The sequence below is a fragment of the Stegodyphus dumicola genome, chromosome 6 (assembly GCF_044657685.1).
Source record: "Stegodyphus dumicola isolate Sdum_Otavi_A_Nest chromosome 6, ASM4465768v1".
NCBI classification, from domain to species: domain Eukaryota; kingdom Metazoa; phylum Arthropoda; class Arachnida; order Araneae; family Eresidae; genus Stegodyphus; species Stegodyphus dumicola.
In genome coordinates this window covers 180,310,356-180,335,856 of record NC_140773.1, presented here as the reverse complement: position 1 = coordinate 180,335,856, position 25,501 = coordinate 180,310,356, and positions in this window count along the sequence as shown.

Below are 25,501 nucleotides of genomic sequence, written 5' to 3'. Positions count from 1 at the left end.
GAATATAAAAAATATTTGACATTTACAGTACAATAAAATGATTGAGTATCTACATAGTCTGGATCTAAATGACTCACTACATTTAAATTTAAGCAGCTGGTATTTACCAGAAAATGCTAGCTGCCCAAACGGTATAGTTGTTACCGTCGCTGACTACCGTGACGAAAGGCCTGGGTTCGAATCCCGGAGAATGCATGGATGTTTGTAAATTTTTAGTGTCAGTGCGGCATGGCGCACTCTAAATATGCGGCGAGCAGAAAGTCCTCTCGTGTGGTTTGGTGGAAGGCCCTCGGACCCGTCCCCCGGGGGTGTTCTCTATCACAATTGGGGAGACACAATAACATAAATAGTAAAAAACATTTGAAGGGTCAAATTTTCTTTCTACAGCCACTCTGCTCATAATTTCCTCCATACTGAATTTATGATTCTATAATTCATTTACTGCAAGGGATTGTTAAGCAACAAAAAATATTAAAATGATATTTCAGAAACCCTTCAGTTTTAGTTCTGTGACAGAGGTTATAGAGTCTCATTCTGTCGGCTAGCATAAGCTAACAAGCTCTAAAATGACTCTATGAGGAATTATCCCCAGATCTTAATGCTAACAGTCAGAAGAAGGGTGTAAAGAAGCCTTTATTATATTATCTTTAGGCTTACACAAAGCCAATACTTCTGTCTTAACTCAAATAGGTAACGTTGAACTTAAACAAAATGTATTAAATTTATCCTAACCATTCACAGGATAATTTAAAGCGTAGGGAGGCTCTGACTCGTAGAAGTCGGTGGAAAACAAGCCAAATGGCTAGAATCACTCAATGTTACAGCAACCTAATCACTAATAATTAAAAATAGCAACGTGGCCTTCAAGCAGGCATAACGCGCTCTAGAATTACCTTCCAAAACCTTCCCTTAATTAGCACGTCTTTCTACCTCATTTGAATGCACATGCGCTAGCTTATTAGCATTCTGGCAGGAAAGCATGGGTGAAAACAAAATTGAAAGGAAAGTTGCTTTAACTAAAATTAAAGTTGCTTTAACTAAAATTTAACTGTTAGCAAAACTAAATAAGTCCACATAATGTGACAAAATACATTTGAAAATCATGTGTTGCAGACTTGAGTGCTTGTAATTCGAGACATTTTTGTCCATGTTGAACCGAACTGTTCGTGAAGTGAAACGCTCGTGATCCAAGGTTTCACTGTACCACACTGTTCCCTTTTTGGTGAAGCAGATGAAATAAATAACAGGAAAAAATTAGCATAAAAATAACATATTCAATAAAATAAAACTTACAGTTGCCCTCACTAAGAATTTAGCTAATTCGAAAACAAAGGTTTGAATGAATTTTTCTTCAAGCGGATCAAAGCAAACATTTAACAGAATGGTCCAGAATAAAGAATTAATGCTTAATTAATAAATAATTATTTTGCTTATATTAATTTATTTTTGTTTTAAAAACTTCTACAATTTTGTAGCTGAATAAATCTTATGCTTTAAGAAACGCTACATTCGTTTATCTGAATCTTTTGTGATTTGTCAAAAATGTAATAATTAAATCAATATTTCATGTCTTTCCCTCGCTGTTAAATGCACAAAAAATCCGAAAATGCATCTTACCTTTAAGAGGAAAAAATAAATAAATAAAATCTTATGACAAATACATGTTATGCAGAATTTATTAAGTTCGAAAACTTTAAATAGTGCACATTGGGATTCATCATCAATTTTATTACAGCCATCTGTTAAAATATTTTCTCAAAAATCCAACACTGCTCAAGTTGAAAGCTCGTTGAACAGAAAAAAAAATATGAAACGAAGAAGAATCTCTTATAAAAACCGAAATACTGGTATCATTCCTTTTCACTTTAATTGGATATCTCCTAGAAACCACAAACAGCATCAATTTAGTTCTTCATCTTCCATCTACTTGGAAACGCCCATCTTTTATTTACGCTTTGTCTTAGAAACTCTTCTCCAGTTGAGGCGCATATAATCCAATTTTGCTGAGGCAATGCCTGCGCTCTTTGCAGTACATTATGAATGATGTTTCTGCCGCCTCAAACAACTTAAACAGCAGTAAGAAGTAAGAGAGGGAGAAAGAGAAGAATAAAAGCATGGTATATCTGAGAATGATGTTCTGATATCGATTTTGAATTTCAGGAGAGAAATGAAAAAAGTAGGATTTTCTCTATTCATAAGTGATTTTCAGTATGAGGAGACTAGGGTGTGTAACAATCCGTAAAGATTATAATGGAAACTTCGACAACTAAAATAGTATTGATTTTGCGTCAGTTAGTAATAAGGAGTTCTAAGTGAATTTCTAGATATATGGGTAGTACTCGAAAGATGGTTTCTGAGAAATTCTGTTCTCATGAGAAGATTAAGATTATAAATAACATTTCAACAATAAATGGTGCCACATGAAAGCGTTCTGATAATGATTCAAAATCTTTCAGTACGTCTGAGTATCATTAAATTAGCTCGTAAATCATTCATGGAAACATCATATTACTTCTGTGTATTTAAAAGTGAAAGAATATGTAATGTAACTCTGTAGAAATATTTAATATTCTTAATTCTATACATCATGAATTAAATTCATGATGTATAGAATTAGATTATTAGATTTATTTAACGGAATCACATTTAAGTGTAAAAAACGCTGTTATTAAAACACTGCATCTGTTTCTTTTAAATAGCTTAACTTGTTCATCCATAATACATTTATTAATAAATTACATATTTGTTAATTAATTAGAAATAATTATTACTATGACTAAACATTATTATTATTATTTAACATTTTATAGAATAACAGATATGTATGCATTTAGACTAATATGGAAATGTTATATAATTATATTTAAAAAATGAAAAAATATGCAGCGTAGTTCTATAAAAATATTTAATGTTTCCACCACGAGGTTTAAAAGTCTACGAACGACAACGGATTTCTCAGTTATCAACGAGATCAGTGTCATTCCAACCATCGTTTCTAGAGGAAATTCGTGGGCAGACATGACCCTTTTTTTTAATGCAAATACAACAGACATTCGAAGTGGCAAGTCACACATGAGCAGAATATCAGTGACATATAGCCTTTCATATCCTTAATATGCCGTACTCACAACCATAAAAGGAAAAAATAATATCTTGCACATAAACTGGCTGGGATTCAAACTCCTAGTGCATAAAACATATATATGGATCCCAACAGAATAGCAACAAAAGAAGAAATATATTCCCCGATAACTAGGGTTGCATATTCCCTGAACGAAATTTATGAAGAAATCAGTAAGACCACGAAATAAATCCCAGAGCCTAAAATGCGTATCATGGTTGATGCGGGAATGAGGAAAAAAGTAAGAGCTGTTAAGGAAAAGATACCAAAGGACTTTCGCGAACGCCTCCTAACCCAGGGAACGACATTTCGTGTTCAGAAATTAGATGAATCATAGAGTCAGCAAAAAGAGAAAAAGGCTCTGGACAGACACGTTCATGACAGAAGTAACAGAAGAGCTACTACTCGCGAATGAAGATACTTTGGTTCAGACTCTAAGTAAATGAATCGAGCTTCAGTGTCGCGAAAGAGCGCGAAGTTGGTTCTGTTTCAAAAAGAGGGGGGAAACTAAAACATTCCAGGTTCATACAGACCCATCTGAGTATTATCAACATTGGGGGAAAATCTTAGGCAAAGTAATTGCTCAATGACTGACCTATCATCTCGAAAATAATAACCTTAGTCTAGCACAATTTGGCTTCTCTAAAGATTAAAAGTACCATATGCGCCTTTCACAATATCCAAGAAATCATCCTTCAGAACTGATGAGAAAATTTACATTCTTGCGTAATATCATTGGACATAGCGTCATCCTTAAATCACCTATGGTGAAAGGCACTGAAAGCAAGTCTCAAAGAGCTTAGATGCCCTTTGCATCTCCTACAGATTAATAAGGATCTATCTATAGAACGAGAAAACAGTATACAAAAGAGACTTAGTAAACGTCACAGCAGTATACACCAAAGAAGCTGCCCAAGTTTCCATTATAGGAACTATACGCTGTAACATAACAGCAGACACAGGTTTAAAGCTGGACTTAGAAGAAAATGCTCATTTGCAAGCATATGCAGATAAGCTTATTTTGATAATCAGCCCAGAAAATCGAAGCACAATAGAGAAGAAAGCAGAAAACGTGATAAATATTTTAACGCACTGGAGTGCAACATACAAGCTTAAACTTAGCCTAGAAAAGACTCAGATGATCTTATTCCATCTATTATCAGATCTAGCTATGGTCCCCGCTAGACGGAACTTTCTGAGAAACGAGATTCTGGTAGCGCTGGTTTAAACGGAAGGATTCCTAGAAAAAAACAGCTCCGCTGAAAGTGAAGTCCCGCCTAGCTACGGAAACAATGTCTCGGCTACGCGGGATATTTTGAAACTTCGCCGAAAATGTTTCGTCTGCAGCTCTGTTCAGGATAGAGATCAACCAATCAGAAAGTTCTGCTTCTGAAGGACCACGTGATCCCAATCTGAGCGATAATCGATTACTGTTTGGCGTTCAAGTTGTGTATAGTAAGTAAAAATGGTAACCTAGCTACGTAGATTTTGTGGAAATGCGCGGTGCTGAGAAATGTCCCTTTCGAAGTCCAGTCCCGCGTAAAGGAAACATACGAGATAGGGACTTTATTGATAGAGAATTATTTTTTCTAATCCACAACTCTGGGGTTGCTGCCCCGGGCGGCAAGGTTAGCAGAATTATACTGAATTCCCCTGCGAGTCCAAGTCTCCTGCCTACAGTGGAGAGTTTAAAAGGCTAATCATGTAGTGCGATCATTGAAGATACACGGAACATACTATTATATCGTATATACATATTATTACATATACATATTATATCGTATATACATATTATTACATTGTGAATTAAATGTATTTTTATTTAAATCAATCAAATTAAAAGTAAAAAAAATAATAATCTTAAGCACTGCATCTATCGCTTTTAAAAATTTTAGTTTGTTAGTTAATAACAGATAGATTAACAAACTCCAGTGAAACATGAAACAATGTATTGAAGTTAAACAATGCAAAACTGTGTTTCGATACTAGTAACCCTTCTTGGACTAATAATAGTGAAATACCTTACGTAAATTCTTGCTGTAGACGATCAGTTCTGAAAATGATAATTTTTTCTCGAAATATAAATAAACAATGGCATTATCAAATGACACCAACCGTTTCTGAGGGGATTCTCTTCAAAGGACACCAATGCAATTTGTAAATGTGAGTTGCCGCTTTAGAGAGGTTTCATTATGTCAAAATACGAATTCCTTTTCTCAACAGAAAGTCTACTGAACAGAAGACAATCAAAATGTTTTTAAATATTTTTATGTCTACAGTAAAAAAATATATGAAATGTATAAACCTTTATCTTTAAAAAGATAAAAAGTGTAATATTTATAGTACATTTTTTAAAAAAATCGAAAACCAATGTTCGAACCTTCCTGCTTAGGTGTGTACTTAAACGCAAAATGTATTATAGCTCTTTTTATTAAAATCATTTAGATGAAGTCAAATAAAATAATTTGTAGAAATTATTGAACTTTTAGTATGAATGTCTTAAGAAACTGATTTTCAGATTCAAGAAGAAGAATACCTAAAACATTACTCCAAGTTTACAAAGTAAGTTTCAGTAAAGAACTTATGTTAATCATGATTTTTTTAAATTGTTAAATTAAATCACAAAACGTCAAAACCTATAAAAATCAGCATTTTTCGGTGCTACTTTGGTAGACGGTTGCACGGATTTTGGCGATATTTTGGCGATTTTTCTTTTGGCGAGTAATACAACTTATGGTAAACCCATTGCTGGATAAGTTATTTATGGTAACCGATACTTTGTTGTCATTTTATTAAAAAAATAATGCGTTTTATTATGCATAAATTCCGTGTTTTAAATATTATTTATGGCTTCTAAATATTAAAAATCAATTTAATTTTACATTTTTATTTGAAATAAAAATTTTGTTGTTTATAATATGTTATATAATTTTATGTTGTGGATGATGTAATCAATGACGTCACCTTACTTAAAAAGTAATTGGTTTTATTAATATCTATAAATTTAATCTAATGTTTTAAACATTATTTATGGCTGTTAAATATTAAAATACAATTTAATTTTGCATTTGTTTTAAAAATGATTTTGTTATGAATGATTATTTAAATCATTTTAATTCTATGCGTGATGTAATCAGCTCCCTGATTGGTTACTGAATATTTGTGCATTACCGCGCCATTTTAAAATTTTATTCAACTCTTCGAATTCCTCAGATTTCAAATGGAATGGATATCTCCGTTTCGAAGATGAATGTTGTTATTGGTATTGGAATAAAAAAATTGCCCTTTGAGACCTTATTTTGGCCAACCTGTCTTTCTTAATCAAAGATTTATTTATAAATTGTTAATAGCCTCAGAGAAATTTATTTTAAATTTTTGGAGGAAACCTCGCTAATTGCTTCTTCAATGAAGTGCCAGATATGTGGATAACAGATGAAGATGGTTAAAAGAGCCAATTCAATTATGATTCCGATTTTTTTTTTTTTTTTTTTTTTTTTTTGTTAACAACATGTTAAATTACTCAAAAAAATGTAAGTACATATTTTTCTTTTATTTTATAATTGTATACTTCAATTTTTGTTAAAAAAATTAATACACTATTTTCAAAAATTGCTGAGATAATTATTGTCACATATGTTTTAATGTTAATTATATTCTATATAACGTATTTTAAAGTGTTTGAATTTAATAATATTCTAATTCTTTTAAATGTTGGTAGGATGGTTTTTAATTCGATATTCAATTTCAGTAATATTTTAATCTAATTAAACGTTTGCACAATATTTTTATAGCGGTGTTTTTATTCTCTTTTTTGCTATATGAAAGTAATAATAGCCTTACTTTAGTATTTTATACTCATAGTAAATGTATTTATTTACAATTGCCAGCAATCTTAAAAAACGACATTTTCAACAAAAAATTAATCCATTACTCTTAACGATATTTATTTTTTTTAAGTTTCGAATACTTTACTATGCGTAAAAACAGCGTTTTCCAAGATGGCTGACTACTGTAAAAACCGCGCCAACAATTGCGCCAACGTAAATCGCCAAAAATCCGTGCAACCGTCTACCAAAGTAGTACCCATTTTTCTAATTGAAGTGATATTTTAATTCCTATATTTAAAGAAGAAATTCCATTCCTACATGAAATTTTCCCCATATGAAATATGAATACAAACCCGTTTTCCTTTGAACGTTCTTTATAAAAACTTTATAATCTAGTTCATAATATAAGAGACATATAATCTAGTTTATAATATAAGAGATCTATGATCTAGTTCATATAATAATAGTTCCATATAATCTTTTAAGCAGATTTCCATGTTGTGTTTTGCGTAAACCAATTAATTTGTCATAATTATCATTTGGACATGTTCTTTAGAAATCTCTTATATTTTCCACACTGGACTATTTTTTACACTAGAGTACTAGGAAGGGTTATTCTTCCGGAGACTACATATTATAGAATTTGTTTTAAATTCTTTAGTAGAAGGAGCATTTACATTTCAGAACGTTCTGTGCATAGTGCAAAAGTAAAAACTTAGTTTTGTATGTTTTTGCTTGCACATGGTAATATGCAACTTAAATCACCTACCTACTTACCTGATTCTTTCTTTAAGTGAAGCCATAATTCTGCAACTAACAATTTAAGACAAATTAAGGAAATTAAGGAGCTACTATTTTTTAATAACTTGTAGGGACATTAGGATTTTTTGGAAGCAAGATGAAAAATTAGCAATGCCTTCGCCGGGAATCGAACCACGGAATACGCGCCCAGCGTGCAGACCACCACACCAAGAAGGCATGCCAAAAAGGCGGGAGAAATACCCGCCTATTATTTCTTAATATAGTTTCCCGAAATTCACCAAGAATGCTTTCCATATTTTACTGCGCTAGAGAATAAGTATACTATTTTACACAGTTGTGTAATTTGATAAGAGATTCGGAGTATAAAGTTGTAAAAGAAATCTGTTCTTTATAATAGGCAGAGTGATGAGGGAAAAATAATTTTTAGACATTAATTATGAATTTCTCTGCGAGATTTGGACCAAACTTAGAAGCTTCTGTAATAATTCTGTAAAAGCATCATAAATATTTTATCAACCAAGACTTTTACTCTATGAAAATATTATATTTATGTCGATGTCAAATTATGGTAATTTAAAATCGATCGAAAATTATCACTCTTTTGCAATAAATCCTTTTTAATATGATGTACGGTCACTTGTGTACGGTAAAGGCAAACCTGACATCGTGATTTCATAAAACTTATCAAGATGCTGATAGAGTTTTGCAGAACCGATCGCCACTCTTTCGAAATGCTCCAATACGCTCTTCAGTACATTTCTCAGATCCTGGAGGATATCAAGAGCCATTTGGCTTACTAATGCGACATCCTAAGTCATCCCACACATACTCTAAACAATTTTTACGTACTGATTATATTGAATTTTCAACATGTTCAGTCCAGACTTCTTATGGCTTAACATGTCATATCAGTATTTCTCAATTCAAGATTTATAGAGAATGCCACAGAGCTTTAGTTCCAAGCGATAAATTAATACAAATTACACTAGAAATAGGGATGAATATACTACTCATATTAAAATATTAAGCTATTTATATGCAGTTTTTATGTTTGGACTAGAATTGAATGTCATTTCAAAAGTTCTACAAGGGAAAAAAAAAGTTTCAGAAAAGTTTTTTTATGAAGCGAAAACAGTACATATAGAGGGTTTAGTGAAAATGTTGGACAACGTTATTTTGACACAAAACTGATCAAAATAAATAGTTACAGTGAAGGAAATTCTATAATAGAAACGAAAAAGTTTATTCTTTGTAATAAAAATACCAATACATTATCATTCTCTTGTTTATTGCCTAAAGTCCCTAAGCGTATCCATTTATTTTGATAAACTGGAATTTGCGAAATTTATTTTATAAGCTCAATAAATTTTCTTTTTTTAACCGCTACAAAATTTCTGCCTTGCGAACAAAAAGTGAAAAAAGAACAGGGATCTCTCTATTCAAATTTATTCTTCTTCATTTTATTCAATCTGAAGAATATTAGAGCTTCACATTAAACTCCAAACTTAGAGCTCTTGGGTTGATTTAGTAAAACATGCCCCAAATTCGTAAATCAAAAAAAGAAAGTTGTGAAAGTTGAATATCTGCTTGTTTTCTTTTCAAGTTATTAACCCTAATTCTGAAAAGAGCGAAATAAAGAACTTGAATTCATCCCTCAATTTATTAGAGTTCTGCTTTTGTTGTGACACACAAAACAGCTGCTTTGGAAATAAAGACATGGCCCGACATTGAAAAGAACATGGATGAAGCCTTATCCGCAACCGTTTAGGAGAAAATCTAAAATTTTTAGAAATAATGGTATAAGGACTAAAGTAAGAGAAACTTTTTAATGCTTTTTATATATATTTTAATAACTATTTGTTTAAAAACTTGAATAAATACAAAATGTAGAATAAAAATTCATTATTTCCGAAGAATTGCATAACAAGTAATATTGATATTGTCTCTTGTTTTATTTTAATTAATGCAAAAATACCTCAAGTTCATTTTTCATCATTATCATAAATAGTTATGCCCACCAGCGGCCGAGCGGTAAAAGTCGCTGAACACTGGTAGTTCGGTCCGAGGTTCGAATCCCGCGAACGGGCTGGCTGCATGGACGTTTTCGTGGTTTTCCCCATGTGTAACGTGTATACGAGCCAGTTTCCCTTAGAAAGTCCTCCACGAAGGCATCCCTCCCCTTAGGCAGATAGCCCTAGTGTGCTTTGCCGTAATTAAATACACCACACCACCATAAATAGTTATTTCATGGGCTTTTCCGTTATCATGTGGCACTAAAACCGTTATATAGGAAGCTTAAGAACTTTTACACAATTGATTGTGTTTTTAATATAATTGGTCATAGATAATTAATCTTAAAATTTTGATTTTATTTAAGATATGAACCAAATAAGATGGACTTTCAAATCAAATGCATTCTGATCTTGTGATACCTTTTTCAAAAACATTTAGAACTTAAATTTTTATGCTGCCCAAGAAAATAAATTTTCTATTAAAAATGTGATTTCTATGTCCCAGTCAGTCTCTCTATACGAGCGTAAGAAAGAGAATATCAAAACAAACGAAATATTATGCATTAATGATTTCAACGTTTTTTTCGTAAACAGATAAAAAGCGACAAGACATTCTGGGCTGTTTTGGATTGGATTGGATTATTCTAATATGGCAAAGCACCACGAGCGTTATCTGCTTAAGGGAGGGATGCCTTCGTGTGGAAGACTTTCTTGGCTCGTATGCACGTTACACATGGGAAAAATCACGAAAACGCCCATGGAGCCAGCCCGTTCGCGGGATTCGAACCTCGGATCGAACTACCAGTGTTCCGCGTCTTTACCGCTTGGCCGTTGGTGAGCCCTGGACTATTTTGAACTGATATTTTTTAGGCTACTTAATTTAACTTATGCTTTAAATAATTGTTATAACCTCTGTAATATTTATCTTACATTTTTAAACACTTACAAAATTTCACTTCTCCGAATATCGTAGAGTGCGCAACGAAGCATTAATTAATTAATTAAAAGTTAACGAAACGTATTCAGTTTCTAGCAAAAGTTAAATACAAAAGCAAATTCTTCATTAGACGAATATATCTCAAATTAAAACGAATTCTCAATTTCCAAATTTTCTTTAAATAATTCTTGAAAGTATTCAATAAAAGTTTTAATTCAAGTCTGCACCATGCCTATTAATATTACTTTTGGCGTTCTTAATCAAATGTTTGTTCGTGTTCTCCGCAGTATCTAAGAATGGAAAAAAATGTGCACATCTGTGATTTAAAAATTGCTTTAAAGATGTGATTAACAATCAGTACTTAAAAACTTGCTTAAAATCTTTAGTACGATGTTCAAAGTGTTTTAAAGGCTTTAGCATTATACCTAGTCGTTAATTTGTGTTTACAAGAAATGTTTTCTACTCCCATATGTGAGCTATTTTCCGTCCGCTTCAATTTTAACATCGAACATGTGGAGATCATCAATCATGAGTGCTATTTATTCCGCATGTGTAACTGCTTGCTGAAAGTGAACAAAATTCATATACCTGCTCAGTGAAATAAATATGTGGAGGGGGTTTTTAAATTTTTACTTGCAGGGATTCTGTTTCAAAAAGCTGCAATTCTGATTGTGACATTTAATTTATTCATAAATTAATGCAATTAAAAATGCTTTGGTGATCATCGATTAAAATATGTGAATGATACGAATTGCTTTGAAATTTAGATATGCCTTTTTTTCTTATTATATTGAATTTTAAATACGTTGCCCTGCTTTATGAAGATATCGGACTAACATTTTATGGTAAGAGATTTGAATTTTAATAATTTGGTCTAGCACATTAAGTAAGTAATTTTAATATTTTAAAATTACTTTATTTAATGAAGTTAGTAAATTTTAAAGTGACTAAAAAGCGACTATTACTAAAAAATTGAAAAAAATGAATAATTTCATGTAAAAATAGTGTATGTTTAAATTGTTTATAATTATTAATTAATTAATGTTGTTTTGGCATTTAAATACATGATACTCTTTCTTCTTTGTTTTATGAAAATAAAAGGTTAAAAATTTAATTAAATAAAGAAATGTAGTTTTTTAGAGAGGATTATCATATTGTTGTATTAGTAATCATTATATTTTTGAGTTATTTTAAAAATGTTTGAATTAATGTTAAGAGCTTTATAATTATTCTGAGAATGAAGTGAATATAAAAAATAAGTAAAATATATACAGCTATGTAATTTCAAATTATGGTAAATGAATGCTAAAAATTTATGGATGATTGTCTTTTAATATAGAGTATGAGGGAACATTGGTTCAGAGACGGAGACCTAGTATTACCTCTGTATAATTGTTCCTTTTACCCTTCGTCGTGTGCAATAAAAATTCTGGAGGCTCCCATTATTAATTTTCCATATATAATTATTATTTCTATTTTTTAAATATGTAATGGAGTGTGGTTTCAATTTTTTACCTTACATAAGAAGCCGAGGCCTTTATAATTAACTACCAAAGCAGCCCTTTACCACTGATGAATTTAAGCGGTGTGTGTGTATTGTGAATACGGCAAAGCACACTAGGGCTATCTGCCTAAGGGGAGGGATGCCTTCGTGGAGGATTTTCTAAGGGAAACTGGCTCGTATACACGTTACACACGGGGAAAACCACGAAAATGCCCATGCAGCCAGCCCGTTCGCGGGATTCGAACCTCGGACCGAACTACCAGGAATTTAAGATGATTTGCCTTACAGATGGAATATACGTTTCTATTTGGAAAAAGCAGTGGGGTCTACACGTTTTGTGCAGCATAAGAAAATTAGAAATGCAATAGTAACAGTAAAACCCATAATTTCAGTAATACTATTTTAAAATTTATGATGTTAAAATGTAAGTTAAAATAATGAAAATTTTGAAATTTCAAAACGCTCCCATATATAAAATCACGCATATCTTCGGAAGTTTAAAATAAAAAAATTTTGATTTTTGGCAGATATGCCTATAAATACATCTACTGGCAAAACTTTCGTAGATTATATTTCAAAATATATTTCGAAACATTTATAAAAATTACTAAAATATACAATTTCTACTATATTTACTAAAATCTGCAATATACAATTACTTTTAGAATACTGGAATTACTGAATTACCAGTAATTCAGTAAATTCAGTATTTCATAATTTAAAAAATAAATCAGAAAATATCTGCGAATTTTATTTGCAATGAACCTAAATTTCGACCTGTGGAAGAAAGAATCCTGTAAGTTTAATAAAAACAGAGATATTAATAAATATATACCAAATTCAATTAGCATCGAGGAGATAAAATTTTGACAGCTAATTTTTTAAAAACTGCACGTACGATTTTTACAAAATTTGGCTTTAGCATAATTCGAGTCATAAAATCGAAATATTGTGTTGTATTGTTGTGACTTATCCCACTTGTCTGACAATAACATCAGCATAAGCCCACGAAATTCATGGTGGCAAGGTGTGCAAGAATGCACCTGTCGTTGCCAAGATCTTTGAGCACATAAGAGGTGACAGTATGACTCAGTTCCGCCCCCAATATTGATGGAGAGCAATTAAAACATTAATTTTAATAATAAAAATTCCGAGTTTTTTCCGACCTATCTTAACTTCAGTTTCTGTTGCACGAGTAAGTAATAACAACCATAAATCCTTTATAGAAATTTTCGTTGAATTTTTAAACAATTATATTTCCTCTCCTTCACTTTTGGAATAGTAGATCAATTATTTTATTCCAGCCATTGAGAAAAACTCAGGCATCATCAAAAGGCACGGAGTATCTCCAGGTGTTTCCAACTAAATGATTTTGCCAAAAAAATCGCATAATAAGTTGTGCATTCAACCGAAACATAGACAAAAGTCGATAAACACTATTCTTTTAAGACTTTTTATGGAACGAAATCATTTACTGTTCTGTTTGCTAGTGTCGTAGACATGTTTATTTATAAGGCGATTGGTATGCGTTCATGTATTTTTTAAGATAGACTTGCGTACAGAAATGCGTACTTTCTTCTGATATGCAATTCCTTTCTTCGACGTAATGCAAAGCATGGTGAGGTTCTTTTTTTTTTTCTGGGTAATATCCCTAACTTTGCATTTCGAAATTTTTATTCAACGATTCCAATAGTGTTTTTATTTACAAATTAAAAGCATTTCTCTTTGTGTAAACAGAAAAGAGTTTTTCATACTAAACTTTTGTTAATATAAGATATCTTTTAGTTCAAAATACATTAATACAGTACACGCGTTTCTGTTTTTGACTTTTAGAAATGCTAAAATTCGAAATTAATAAGTAAACATAATTAGAATTTGTTTGGCTCTTGAAATAAGTTCTTTGCTGATTATTTTTATCTAGTGAGTTATTTATGCCATAATTATTTTATTCTTTTTTTTTCTTTGTATTTTACGCATTACAGAACAATATTTTTGATGATTTTCAGTAGAATAAGGAATGACTGCCAAATAAGAATTTCTTCTATGGACGGCAAATACAAAACTTTAATTTCTAAAAATATGTTAACTAAAACCTATCATGTAACCGAAATATTCGTTAGTTGAAAGATTGCCTTATTTCATTCATTTCTTACAGCGTCAGCAGGATTCCTGTAAGAAATACAGAGGGTGTTTACATATTTTAGAACGATTTCGATAAAGCAAATAACTGTCTGGTAACAACTTATTATTTAAAATGAGAAATATCGTTTTCTACTTTTAAATTAATTCTTCTTTCAAATTTTCGCATTTAAACAAGCTGGGGACTGAAGAATGTGTTTTCGGGCTTTTCGAAGAGAAATATTCCTATTCCATTGTTCAAAAAATAGTACTAATATTTTGAAGTACAAAATAAACAGCATTAATCGGAAAGGGAAAAACCGTCAGTCATTGCTTCTACATGGTAAGAAGACTCTAAATGACGCCCGGGAAATGGCCTGTATTGTTTCTAATATTTCTAAAGCTGATAATAAGAAAAAACTCGCCGACGCAGAAATCAATTGCAAAGTCTTTAAATGCATCTCTAGTAACACTCAATAAAATAATAAACCAAGATTTGTATCTTAGAAAAAGCTAAAAAACATAATGCTCACCATCTTTTGCTAAGGCATGCGGCTTAACGCAGAACATTTTACAGAAACCTGTATGAAAACCATTTAGCATGAGATATATGGAAATACATACATTGTGTCCCTTGGTGAAGCATGGGTTTAGTTTAATGACTGCAACAAAAAAGGTCTATTTGTTACCGAAAACGAAGAGAAAAAAATTTTCAAACCTGATTGATTCAATGAAAAGAAAGTTTCAGGAAGAAGTTTATAATTGTTGCATGCAGTATTCTCCTACATTAGAAAAATGAAAATAAGAAAAGTAGGGGGAAAATGCTAAAATCAACTCAGCGTACTATCATAATAAAGGTTTATATCTGAAATTTTCAGAAAAATTCCATTTACTTTCAAATAGTGAAATTTCAGCAAAACAAAGCAACTAATATTTCGAAAAGTACCATTGCATTTCTTGAATATATAAAAACTGATACAAGTATTGCATATGTATCATTTTAGCGCATTCTTGAGAAGTCTTTTAACGTTTCAACTTTGGATTATTGTGCCTCTGATCTCTTGGAAAGACCTATTTTGAGTACAAACCCATCACTATTGACAGTCTCTGAAAAGTATGGAAGATGAATGAAATCAATATCCCTACAAATTTTATATAAAATGATTCTACAATGCCACGGAAATCACGATGTAGACTTATAGTCCAAACAAAGCTTATCAGATAGAACACTTAAAAAACACATTTCATATTTTAAACATTAATAAAATGGCTCCAAAATCGTTCTATAAATACGTAAACACCCACTGTATTTTACTGGCGTATTTACAACAGATATTTATTCATGCAAAGTTTTAGAAATATACATTTTATTAAAATATCTTCTAATCTAGAAAACAAAATCAGAAATCTGCATTTTTATTTTTATTAGCGTAAATCTTCTAGATATACTTTTATGTTCAATGAGAAAGATATTCTGTGATAGGTAAAATTATATGGCAGTAAATTTGATCTTGAATGTCTCCTCGGTGCACGTGAAGGTATGAAATATTTTATTTTAAACTGATTAAAAAATTGTTTATTTACCTTAAAATTATTTGTATTTCATTACCTTAATTATGCTCCACAGTTGTGTAGTCGAATTAATTCAACTGCCAGAAACATTTCATCTACAGTGTTAAAAATGTTTTTCACAAAACTCATTTTAAGAAGCTTTATGACTGGACGTGTCGAGGCTGAATATTAAAAGACCTGTAATCACTTTTTACGGATATCCTGCATAAGTAAAATCCTGTCTAAATGAGCTTCAAATTTATAGTTCCATTCGTCGTAATTTATCATTATACCGCTTTCTGTAATAGTAAATACTAAAACCGTTCAAAAAAACTAAGACTCACAAAACCTAAACCTATCATGCATTGAATATTTAATGGAAATATCTAAAAAGTTTCTGTAACGTAGATAACTTCATTCATACGGTTGTACAGTACTATTTTATTTTAATTAATCCATATTTATGATTTGGGACTTAGCTATCACTTTCGTTAGCTGCCACTAACATGCAAATAAATTAGGAGCATTTTTTTTCAATGGCGGGCACTAGCCATTTTAGGCTGAGGCTAAGAAGCGGTTGTATTTTATCATGGAAACACCTAATAGGCGGCCACCGTAGCCTACTATGAAGGGTCAGATAATTTACATCCATGCCGAGATATTTTAAATCCGAGATTCGATACGGTCCGATAGTCAGAATAACTAACTACTCTCCCCGTCTGTGAGACAATTAGGAGTATTTAAGACTGGATTTTAAAAGTTTTAGACGGAAAGCTTTTGGCAGCGACGCTCTACGTGATAAATGAATTGAGCCACGCTTAGTTAAGCCGTTTAAATGGTTGTCTTCAGCATTGAGAGAATTTAAGTTCTACTTATAGCTAGCTGATATTCTGCAAACATCAGAGATTTAATTTGTAAGCACAAATCGTCATGCATTCATTCAGTTTATAGAATTTAATTAAAAAAAAGTTATTTAATCTTCTTAGGACGCTATTGTAATTTCACAAGCAGAGCAAAAGCTCGCTTTTCTCTCTTACTACAGTTGAAAAACTTTTAAGTAGTTTACAGAAAGTAAGCCTGTAACCTTTTAATAAGAAAAATATGAAACGTAAAGTTTATTCTGGAAAATTTTGTTGCGATTTATTTATATTCTACATTGTATCAATTAAATATTTTGGCGCATCTGAGACGCATGATCCATAAAAGCGTGCCTATGACCTCAAGCTGTTAAAAAAAGTGTCAAATACCGACTATGCAGTTTGATGTTATTAATTAACAAACACAAAATAATCTATCTTTTTGATAAAAACTGTATTTGATTTTTAATCCAAAAGAAGGAAAAAAATCATTAACTAACGTTAAATAATATTTTAATGTAAAATAACATTACATACATTAAATAACATAAAGGTTTCATATGTTATTTAATGTATTAAACATTAAATAACATTTAATGTATATTAAATTTTAATACATAATAAATAATAATAATATACATTTTTAATATAAAGTGTATACATTAAATAACATTTTTAGTATCAAATGTGTCTACTAAACAACATTTTTAATATAAGTGTGTACATTAAATAACATAAATACTTACATTAAATGCATTTTTAAAACAGTAAATATCATTTTACATTTAATGTGCATATATTAAATAACATTTTAATGTAAAATGTGTTTTACAATAAATAACATTTTTAATACAAAATGTATTCTGCGTATTACTGCAACATAGGTTGATAGGCGATTCTAAAGAATTTATTCAAGTATTACTTTGGAATAGTTCTTATTTATCTTTACACCGGAAAAAAGAAACTTGCAATTAAACGCGTTTTCTACAAGAAACGTTTTGAATACCGATTGTTAAGTGCTGTAAATTCTTTTAAGAAGCGCAAATTGCATAGACTATTCAATCAATTTTTTTACTTTGCATAGTTGATTGCAATTTACACGTTGCCGTTTCGAATTCGAGTTTAATTTGATGTTAGTTATGAATAAGTTAGCAAATATAATATCTTGAAATCCATTCTCGAAGTCTTTTGATAAATAATGGTAATCAATGCCGCATTTTTTGCTACTTATAATGATTTCAAGTAGATTAAGGTTCCAGACTGAATTGAAATTTTGCTATTAATGTGATATTTCTGTGACTTTAATTTTTCAAATTCTTTGAAGCATCACTAATAAGCTGCAAAAACCTAAAGTTCAATTCAGTCAGCAGTTATGTGGATTAAAATCCACACAACCAATTCTAATTTTACTAATTCCCCTTCATATAAGCTCATCCTTTTGATTACTTCCTTATACGAATCGAAAGAAATATTTTAATCGCGAAAATTTTCGGGTGTAATATTTCAGCGAAAACATCCATTTTGACTCTCTCTCAAATGCATTTGAACGATATTTTTTGCGTGACATCAGTACGTACGGACAGAATAAATGACTCCCTCTCCCAAAATTGATTGTTAAATGGATTTAAAATTTATTCAGAAAAGATTTTATTACGTACGTACTTATGTATGTATCTCGCATAACTCAAAAACGTGTATCCGTAGAACGTTGAAATTTTTTAAATGGGACTGCTATAACATCCAGTTGTACCCCTCCCTTTTTCGTTGCAATCGGCCATACCAAAAGCATATAAATAAATATATACAAGTTTGATTTAGAACGCGCAAACACGTCGGGAAAAGGAGCAAATCTAGTGAGACGTTTGTTATTTTTAGTTTGAAAGGAAAATAGACTTCGATTTATACCGTTTACAGTCTCAATGATTTTGCCAGATGAAACGTGTTAGCATGCTCTTAGTTAAGGAACTTGGTTCAAAGCTTCGAGCACTTTTCTCTTGACAAGTTCTGTTTGAAGTTTTGAACAGGGAGATTAACAATAATATTTTTTTTTTTTTTTTCAGTTTTTCTCACATTTTTTTAATTTGCTTTGCCACTTATTTTACATAGAGTTTCAGGAATTTGATAAGATACATAAAAGTTTTTACGACGTTTTTGACTAGGTTTCAAACATCTTTTCTTATTTATATTAGTTTTAAAAATCAGCAGCTAAAATCGCTATTTTTGACCTACTAGGTCATTCGATTTTTAATTCCTTTCTACTACTTTTTACTAATAAATATATATATTATCTATAATATCATATATTAATAACTATATTGCTGAGTTTTTTATTATTATTATTATTATTTATTTTTATATGCTGGAAAGTTGTGCACATTTTTGCTTTAAAAGTGATTGAATTATGTTGTTCTTGTGTTCTAATTTTGAGTTTAGGTTCTAAGTCAGTTACTTCATCAGCGTTACGCAAGCCATGTGAAGGATTAATCTAGAAATGGCGCAGTTCAGGAAAGTTATTACTACTTTTAGAATACAGAGAGAAAATACTCACATTAAAAGTGAGGAATTAAGAGGCTATTATTAAATTAAATTATAAGGCTGATTTAAATATTTTTTATCTTACATACATACATATATATAAAAATCTTATGACTCTTTAGCAATAAGCAGACTTGTCACTATAGGTGCCCCTCGAACTTAAATGAGGTGGCCTCCTAATGAGTATATCGTTACTCATAAAAATATCGTTAAACCGATACATATCTGTTATTATTTAGCTTAGTTTACTTTAAATGTGATCAAGATTTATATTAACTTACAATTGGGGAAAATCATTTTTAACACAAATCCTATTTTAAAATAAAATTTTCAAAATCTTTGGTAAGTCACTGAATATTGTGCTCAAAATAAAAAGGCATGTTTTTAAGGATCTTCTCCATCAATGTTCACTGTTGAAAGCCTCTAGTCCTACAGAAAGTTTGAACCGTTGACTAAATTAATAATCTCAGGCCCGCCAGCGGCCCCTTGTGCAACGGAGCTTAGTTATGTTTGGAAACTCGTCCACGAAGACACATCTTCTATCATATGCTTCGCAGTAACTCAAAAGACCCAATCAAATGATTCGATAGCAAACATATTACTATAGTGAAACAAGATCATAATTTCAATCCCTTATGACGAGACTGAAGATGCTAAGAATGCATTAGTCCATCTGCACTTTTTATTTTATAGAAAACATATTTCTTTCCAGGATTTCCAGGATGACAGTTAGTTCTGACTGTACAAATAGTTTACATTTTCGTTATGTATTTCTCTTTATAAAGCACACGAAGATCCTCTGCATAATGCACTTTCTTATCTGCTGTATACGTACAAGATCTAGCTTATATATCTAGCTTAGTAAATCATCAAGATCTAATATTCGAAGCGGCTTAGTAGCACAATATCTAAAATTGCTGAACACTGGAAGCTCGACTTGATTCGAATCCCATCCAAAGAACTGGCTGCATGAGCGTTTTCGTGGCTTTCTCAATGTCAAACATGAGCCAGTTTTTAGACTGTTCTCAGCGAAAGCATTATTTTACCTAAAGATATACATGTCATGTACTCTGACTTAATCACTTAACCAGCAAACGGAAATTCGAAGCATGGCTCTTGCTTGTTTCATAGATTTATCGGACCATTATAAAGTCAAAAATGGGAAATCTTTAATCAGCTGTATTTAAGCTTTCTGAAAGTAAGCGGGGATCTATACAGTAATTCAAATTCAATAAAATCTAAACTGTTAACTACGAAACCTTTAACTTAGACCACTATACATCTGTATTTTTGTTTCTTCCATTTCCGCTCAAAGAATCATTATATTGGGGGATGATATATTATTAGCTGCTTAGCTACAGTATTTCAAAGCATGGAAAACTTTTTTTCTCGGAGCCGGAATGCCTTAGATAAGCTTTTCAATTACGGAAAATAAATCGACCGGGTTATGGGTTTGATCATTAAAAAGGGCGAATTTTAATGAAGAAACCTTTAACGAATCAATCGTTTTAAAGTTCCTCTCTCCATTGTGTTTTATCAGATGACTGTTGCGCTTGAACTGTAAGTAACGTTCTTTTCCTTCATTTTACGGAAGGAGAAAGTTTTAATGCCGTATAGGAATACTGTTACTATACTACTTGCCATATCACCCATTGCACTTACATATCGATTGGTTCTAAGGATAATATCAAATTTAATAAAGGGAATTTGATGTGAAAAATTTTAATTTTAGAAGGCATATTTCTAAAATTCTTTTTCTTCTTTTTAGCCCAAAGCGGCGTTAGCCCAAAAGGAGTGTTATTATCTAAACAACATTTTGCGTAGAATCACTATAAACGGGTGGATCATTTTTCAAAACGTTGCTACCAAACATTACCGTCATCTAATATATTTAAAGAAATGAAATAATGAAGAATCCGCATGAATCAAAATATATTTCTTCGTCGAATCTTTTTGAAACTTTTATTACAAGAACTAGTAATGTAGCAAGCCCTGGTAAGAAAAAGAGAACACTATGACGCAATTAGCGTCAATATAATGCTAAAATTACGCTTGAAGTAAGAACAAATATTAAGCATCTAAGGGCTATCAGTTGAATGAGACGCATACTTTCATGGAGGAATTTTTTTAAGGAACCTCTTAACTAAATTAACAGGAGAAAATCATGAAGATTATTCCGATGCAGCCAGTCTCTTCGCAGGATTTCAATGCATGTGGAACAGCTAATATTCAACTGTCTTAATCACTCGGCTACTTGTGAAACAAAGTGCCTTGAATCGCTTGCTGTCGAAAATTCAAAACATAGGCATTCATAAATCACAAGAAAACTGAAATTGTGTTGTTCGAGACACTTTTAGCGAGTGGCTGAATTCAGGAATGAGCTAGCTGGTGGATCCCATCCATAGCTTTTGGATGGTTTTCTCATATGTAACATAAATGTGAGCCACTTTCCTTAGAAAGTCGTCTACGAAGTACCTTCCCTCAAATAGCTTTTACGTTAACTTAATAAATGAACCAATTCGCACTTTTATATTTTTGCTGCAGAGTAGGAACGGAGGAAAAAGAAAGTGAAAAATGCTAGTAAAATCAATCAAAGTATTATCATACCTAAACGAAACTATTGTTTTAAAATATTCAAAAAAGCTATGCTAAATTTGGCGAAATTCCGCCAAGGGTCGGCGTATTTTTAAAAAGGACATTTGAGATCTAATGGAGCTATTTGCAAAATTTAGACATCAACCTACCTAGAGTTCAACACTACCTAATAAATAAATTAAACATCTAAGGGAGCGTTGCTTATGTTGTGTAGAAAATTTGTCTGATAGCGTTATAAAAACTATGTGAATGATTTTCTGATTTATGGAAATTTTAATTTTATTTGATTCTGAATTATTTATTTTAAGGCTTTAATTTTGGGGGAAAAACAGATGCTTCTGGGATTTAGTTTAAAATAATATTATTTATTTTCTTTTATTTGCAAATTTTGTACAAGCTTTGATTCATTGTGAAAGAAGCAGGGAAAGGGAGGCAATTTTTTGCCAAGTCATGATTTCGCGCGCTTTGTCCTTTAGAATGTTCGAGAAGGAATTTTCATTGTGGAGTTGACCTTAAGAGAGGAAGTACGTGACCAAAAGGTCAAAGGTTGCTACTTGTCTTTCAACGTAAGTCATTCAGGTTTTTGGCGATTGAGGGTCCGGTTGTTGGCTAAGTGAAGAAGGGCGTGCATGCGCGATCACCCTTATTTCCGCATTCAGGGGTTGAAAACGCAAATTTTGCCAAAATTAAGGGGGCGATAAGTGAAGCCATAGTGGGAGCCCGCGTTTGTGAAGGAGACGAAGGAAATTCGAGTTGGATGGACTCACTCTCTTACTTACGGGCTTGCTGGACTTGTGGACGTTACTCTTGAAACTTGCTGGAAAGCGAGAGACCAGATGTAATTACGAAGAGAGATGTTTTCCGGCGGGGAGCGGCAAATATGCTCCCCGGCCGCGTTTTGGTTAAGAGGCACTCTCTTACTGACTGGCGGGTGGAACTTACTTGGGACGTTACTCGTGAAGCTTGCTCTTGGGATGAGTAAGAACAGGCGAGCCGTAATTGCCTAGAAAAAACGTTTCTGGCCGGAAGCTGCAAACACGCTCTCCCTTGCCGCGTTCTGGTAAAGAGGCGAAATTTGAACGAGTTACCTGCGTGTTGACTTAAGACTTTCAGGACCAAGCGGATAGCCGTCCTGGGCAGCAGTGCTCCTGTTTCTGTTCTACAGTGGTGAAGTGGCGTCGACATTATGAGAACCAGTGTAAAGATGAGCCCGGCCGACGTCAACGCTTATTAAGATACGAGTCCTCCACTTCAAGATGTCCAACCAAGTTAAGTTTTATTTTTTTGTGTTTGAACTTTAAGCAAGTTTTTCAAAAACGTCCTTAGAAGTAAAAACAACGTCGAAACTTAAAATTAATTCTCAGGCTATCAATTGTTTTCCCTTTCCCCTTTTTAAATTACCAGACAAACCTTAAGTTTTTTTTATATGAATTTAAATGAAAAAAAAGGGTAAATGACAAATTGATGACTTCGCCTTAGACTCTCAGATGAGGTTAAGATTTTTTTCATTGTGATGTAATTGAATAAGCTGATATTTAATCTGGAAACCTATTACAGTATGTTTTCTTTATATATTTAATATGTTTTCCTATATATCTTGTATATGTTTTTCTTATGTTTTCGATCCTGGTCACGGCACCAGTGTTAAATTGCTTAAGTTCACGCCGGGAAATAATGTTATGAATCTTACTTCACGGCACCAATGTTATATAGATGTTTCGACACCAAGGTTAAATAGCTTTACTTCAAGGTACCATTGTTAAATAAGAAACTCCTATATGTTAAATGTTAAATATGAACCTACTTGCAGTGAAAGGTTTCTACTTCCTCTTAGGGAGGAAACTAAACTCTTAAGAATTTGCTAATTACCCAAACTTTTAGTGATCGTATAGTGAAACGTTAAAGCATTTTTGCGTTGTGAAAAAATGCATCCCGGGACCGCGCCGTGAGAGGATCGAAAACATAAGAAAAACATATACAAGATATATAGAAAAACATATTAAATATATAAAGAAAACATACTGTAATAGGTTTCCAGATTAAATATCAGTTTATTCAATTACATCACAATGAAAAAAATCTTAACCTCATCTGAGAGTCTAAGGAGAAGTCATCAATTTGTCATTTACCCTTTTTTTTCATTTAAATTCATATAAAAAAACTTAAGGTTTGTCTGGTAATTTAAAAAGGGGAAAGGGAAAACAATTGATAGCCTGAGAATTAATTTTAAGTTTCGACGTTGTTTTTACTTCTAAGGACGTTTTTGAAAAACTTGCTTAAAGTTCAAATACAAAAAAATAAAACTTAACTTGGTTGGACATCTTGAAGTGGAGGACTCGTATCTTAATAAGCGTTGACGTCGGCCGGGCTCATCTTTACACTGGTTCTCATAATGTCGACGCCACTTCACCACTGTAGAACAGAAACAGGAGCACTGCTGCCCAGGACGGCTATCCGCTTGGTCCTGAAAGTCCTAAGTCAACACGCAGGTAACTCGTTCAAATTTCGCCTCTTTACCAGAACGCGGCAAGGGAGCGTGTTTGCAGCTTCCGGCCAGAAACGTTTTTTCTAGGCAATTACGGCTCGCCTGTTCTTACTCATCCCAAGAGCAAGCTTCACGAGTAACGTTCCAAGTAAGTTCCACCCGCCAGTCAGTAAGAGAGTGCCTCTTAACCAAAACGCGGCCGGGGAGCATATTTGCCGCTCCCCGCCGGAAAACATCTCTCTTCGTAATTACATCTGGTCTCTCGCTTTCCAGCAAGTTTCAAGAGTAACGTCCACAAGTCCAGCAAGCCCGTAAGTAAGAGAGTGAGTCCATCCAACTCGAATTTCCTTCGTCTCCTTCACAAACGCGGGCTCCCACTATGGCTTCACTTATCGTCCCCTTAATTTTGGCAAAATTTGCGTTTTCAACCCCTGAATGCGGAAATAAGGGTGATCGCGCATGCGCGCCCTTCTTCACTTAGCCAACAACCGGACCCTCAATCGTCAAAAACCTGAATGACTTACATTGAAAGACAAGTAGCAACCTTTGACCTTTTGGTCACGTACTTCCTCTCTTAAGGTCAACTCCACAATGAAAATTCCTTCTTGAACATTCTAAAGGACAAAGCGCTCGAAATCAAGACTTGGCAAAAAATTGCCTCCCTTTCCCTGCTTCTTTCACAATGAATCAAAGCTTGTACAAAATTTGCAAATAAAAGAAAATAAATAATATTCTTTTAAACTAAATAATATTCCCAGAAGCATCTGTTTTTCCCCAAAAATTAAAGCCTTAAAATAAATAATTCAGAATCAAATAAAATTAAAATTTCCATAAATCAGAAAATCATTCACATAGTTTTTATAACGCTATCAGACAAATTTTCTACACAACACTTAACTATCACTATTGTCATAATTATAAAGCATAAAAGCCACTATCTTCGTTCATACCTGTTGAACAGGGTTAAACTGTAGCGTATTAGGCAAGGTATAAAGCTGACTCATGGAAATCATCGACTCGATGTCAGTTTGTATTTTCTTCGGTGTGACTGGTTGGTTCTTGTACTAATTCAGTTCAGCAATATAACAATTTAGACGAACTCCTTATGGCTGGTGGCCTTTAATAGTTGGTAGCCCAGTAACGGAAATTCGGCTTATGCAAGTTGTGACAGGCATAGAGCTCTCCCTAAAGATATAC